This window comes from Pan troglodytes, chromosome 9 (assembly GCF_028858775.2).
Source record: "Pan troglodytes isolate AG18354 chromosome 9, NHGRI_mPanTro3-v2.0_pri, whole genome shotgun sequence".
In the NCBI taxonomy this organism is placed as follows: domain Eukaryota; kingdom Metazoa; phylum Chordata; class Mammalia; order Primates; family Hominidae; genus Pan; species Pan troglodytes.
This window is the reverse complement of record NC_072407.2, coordinates 9,763,942-9,768,754: the sequence shown is the minus strand read 5'-3', so window position 1 is coordinate 9,768,754 and position 4,813 is coordinate 9,763,942.

Here is a 4,813-nt window from a genome sequence, read left to right as displayed (position 1 = left end):
AAAAAACAAACAAAAAAAAATTTTAAAACAGGAGTTGCCTGAGTCATATACTGGTAGGAACACTTAAATAGTAGTTCTGACAAATTGCCGCAGGCTGATTATGGACTAGCTTGAGAGAGAGAAACTCCTAGCACCTAGACTTAGAGCCCCGCCCCCGCCCCACTTTCTTGGAATTTACCTCCAAAAACCAAAGTGAGTTCCCATAGCGGAAAGCCAAGAAGAAGATCCTTTCTTTTCTGGCAGAGAGAGAGTAAAAGAACCATTCTGAAATATGTTCACAGCATCCCCCATAACAAAGGCCTACTCTCCACTGGAAAAGACTGGAAAGCAGAATGCTTTCTCCAAATGAGACAAAGAACTGAAGATTCCTGTACTTCTCTGGCAACAGAATGAAGGAGGTGTATTCTTGTACGATCATGTGGTTACCACTGAAACTGTTTTGGGGACATCAAAATATTGATAATGGCAATCTGTTGGCCTTTATGGTACAAAATGCCTGAGAGGCAGGGACAGCTATTCCATATGCAGAGTAGATGTCAACTTTTGTCAATAAGTACTTGCAGAGGCTCTTCTTAGGTAATAGGAGTACCAAGTCCACTTGCTACATACACAAAGTTGGTCGTTTTTCCCAGGGAGTTCATATGACTCAGGCTACCCTCACATCACCGTTTGCACACAATACATTGATTCACACATTCTTCATTTTCTCCAGGATTACTGTGAATTTTTACCCAATGACATGAAGCCTGCTCATGTGAGTGATTTAAAATGGCTTGTCCTTATCATGCTACACTGATGTTTCCCAAATAAGTCACGGTTTTAGCTTTGTCACTGTTTCTCTCCCAAATCTGCCCTTAATGAGATTTGTGTCCTCCTTATGTCTTATAATTGTACAAAGCTTAAAATAGAATTTCCTCTCATAGTCCAATCTTTTCTCCCCCAGAGTATACTACATTTGATGCTATCTATAATCAATCAAGGTTCAAGAATCAAAACAATCATGTACTTGTGCCATTGTTTTATAGTAGATTAATCAATATGCAATGTATACAGTTTATCATCTAGGCTAATTTTCTCTCTTCTTTTACCCTGTATATCCATTGACATTCCTGACTGTGGTGTTAAAATTTGCATATGAAATGATTTTATTTTGTTTTTCAACATAAGCTTTCAACTTAAAGTTTTCATCATTATCTTGGTCACGTAAGCTAGACCCCAACTTTAATATTACTTATATCATTTATGAGTAATATAGGAGTCTATTCCTTCATTAGGCCTAAGATTACATTTTGAGCATTATACATTACTTTGACTATTTGTTTTTTGTTTTTTTTTTTTGAGATGGAGTCTCACTCTGTTGCCCAGGCTGGAGTGCAGTGGTGTGATCTCGGCTCACTGCAGTCTTTGCCTCCTGGGTTCAAGCGATTCCCCTGCCTCAGCCTCCCAAGTAGCTGGAATTACAGGCGCGGGCCACCATGCCTGGCTAATTTTTGTATTTTTAGTAGAGATGGGGTTTCACCATGTTGGTCAGACTGGTCAAACAGTAAATATTTTAGGATTTGCAGGTCAAGCAGTCTCTGTTGCAACCAGTCAACACTGCTGTTGTAACTTGAAAGCAGTCACAGATGATACATAAATAAGCATGGTGATATTCCAATAAAGTACATTTACAAAAATAGGTATCAAAGTAGGATTTGACTCACACACTGACCTTTTCAGATTTCTAACAGACAGAAATGAATAAAAATGTTGCCTCTGAATTTTGCTGCCCTGTTTTGTAGGTCAATTCTGCCACTTCATATGTGTCCAACTTTGAGCAAATTCTTTCATCTCACTGTACCTCCATTTTCTCATTTTTTTTTAAAAAAGGATAATGACAGTACCTATTTTCATAGGACCACTATAAAGATTGAGCCCAGGCCGTGCGCGGTGGCTCAAGCCTGTAATTCCAGCACTTTGGGAGGCTGAGGCAGGTGGATCACCTGAGGTCAGGAGTTTGAGACCAGCCTGGCTAACATGGCGAAACCCCGTCTCTACTAAAAAACACAAAAATTAGACAGGCGTGGTGGTTGATGCCTGTAATCCCAGCTACTCGGGAGGCCGAGGCTGGTGAATCGCTTGAACCTGGGAGGCGAAGGTTGCAGTGAGCCGAGATCGTGCCATTGCACTCCAGCCTGGGCAACAAGAGCAAAACTCTGCCTGAAAAAAAAAAAAAAAAAAAAGATTGAGTCCATATATATAATGTGTAGAAACGTGATTGACACAGAGGAAGCGATATAGAAAACTCAGTTGCTGTCTTCATACAAGTACCCTCAGTGGTCAGGTGGAAATGTGTGTGATTCAAATGTATGTGTTGACTTTCAGTTCAAAAATGTGAGGGTTTCCTTCAATCTCCTGAAATAAAGGCCAATGCTTAGCTGAGATAGGCAATAATGCCCTAAACTTGCAGTTCTATCTTCATTTCTCTCCTAACATTTCTCCTCTGCTTTTTCAAAGATTCCAAAATAGACTCCATTTCCCTAATTGTTTTTCATATTTTAATTATTTGCCCTTCAAATACTAGTATGTTTTCAAGATGGATAAAAATGAATCAATATTTTATTTCTTTGTTGATTCCTTATTTGACATGAGCCTGTACCTAAGCTTGCATTTATTTAAAAAAAAAAAAAAAAAAAAAGCTGGGCGTGGTGGCTTATGCCTGTAATCCCAGCACTTTGAGAGGCCGAGGCAGGTGGATCACCTGAGGCTGAGAGTTTGAGATCAGCCTGGCCAACATGGTGAAACCCTGTCTCTACTAAAAATACAAAAATTAGCCGAAGGTGGCAGGCACCTTTCATCCCAGGTACTTGGGAGGCTGAGGCAGGAGAATCGCTTGAACCCAGGAGGCAGAGGTTGCAGTGAGCCGAGATCGTGCCACTGCACTCCAGCGTGGGCAACAGGAGGGAGACTCCATCTCAAGGAAAAAAAAAAAAAAAAGGTTATTCTCGGCCTCAAACATCAACCCCATGAGAACCTGAGAACTAGCCCTTCACCAATCAAATGTAATGTTTCAAATCTTGGAACCCTAAAACCCCAAATTTATCTTCTAAAAGATGGTTGAAATAAACCTTGCACAGAATATGCCTTTGTTTTATCCCCTGACTGAGTCTCTGTGAAGGCAAGGGCTAGACTGTATGCACAAAGCAGTTATACAGCAAATGTTTAAAAAACTGAGAGTCCCATGGAATCAAGATCATTTCTGACAAAAGGTAAAGTAGCAAAATATTTAAATTTTAATTAAAACTAAGTTAAAATGCCAACTCAAGCAGTAACTTGTTGGGAAAAATGAAGATAACTATATTATTTACCTAGAGCAACTACATGCCACTTACATACTTTTCTTTTTTTTTGAGACAGCGTTTCACTCTTGTTGCCCAGGCTGGAGTACAAAGACACAAATAGTTTAAAAGTAAAAAGATGGGGCCGGGCGCGGTGGCTCACGCCTGTAATCCCAGCACTTTAGGAGGCCGAGGTGGGTGGATCACGAGGTCAGGAGATCGAGACCATCCTGGCCAACCCGGTGAAACCCCGCCTCTACTAAAAATACAAAAAAATTAGCCGGGCGTGGTGGCGGGCGCCGGTAGTCCCAGCTACTGGGGAGGCTGATGCAGGAGAATGGCATGAACCCGGGAGGCAGAGCTTGCAGTGAGCCGAGATCGCGCCACGTCACTCAATTGCGCCATGTCACTCCAGCCTGGGAGACAGAGCGAGACTCCGTCTCAAAAAAAAAAAAAAAGTGAAAAGATATGTTACAAAAACAATAATCAAAAGAAAGCTGGGCTGGGCACGGTGGCTCACGCCGGTAATTCCAGCACTTTGGGAGGCCGAGGCGGGTGGATCACCTGAGGTCAAGAGTTCGAGACCAATATGACCAACATGGTGAAACCCCATCTCTACTAAAAATACAATATTAGCCGGACGTGGTGGCAGGTGCCTGTAATCCCAGCTACTCGGGAGGCTGAGGCAGGAGAATCGCTTAAACCCAGGAGGCAGAGGTTGCAGTTAGCCAAGATCATGCCACTGCACTCCAGCCTGGATGACAGAACGAGACTCCATCTCAAACAAACAAACAAACAACAACAACAAAAAAAAACAAGAAAGCTGGAGTAGCTAAATTAATACCTAAAAAAGTAGAATTTGGAGAAAAAGATATTAGTAGAGATAGAGGGTCATTCCATAATGAGAAAGGGGTCAGTTCATCAACAGGATGTAACATTCCTAAATGTGTATGCTCCTTACAAAAGAGCTTCAAAAATCAGAAAGCAAAATCTGATAGAATTGCAGGAGAAATAGGCAAATCCACAAATATAGTTGTAAATTTCAACACCCCTCTCTCATAGAAAATCAGTAAGGATACAGAAGATTTGAATAATATCAACTAACATGATGTTTATTGAACACTGTACCCCAGGACAACAGAATACACATTTCTTTCAAGTGCAAATGAAACATTTACCAATATAGATCATATCCTTTACCGTAAAACAAGTCTCAATACAATTAAAAAGGATTCAAGTCATATAAAGTCTGTATCTGGACCATTTAAAATTAAATTATAAGCCAATAACAAAAAGATATATGAACATCCTCATAGATTTGGGAAAAAATATAATTTTAAATAATTCAATGGTCAAAGAAGAAATCAAAAGGGAAAATAGAATCTTGAATAGAATGGAGAATATATCAAAATTTGTGAGATGCATTTAAAGCCACAGAAGGAAATGTATAGCTCTAAGTGCTATATATACAAAAAAGAACCCCATCTGATTTATTG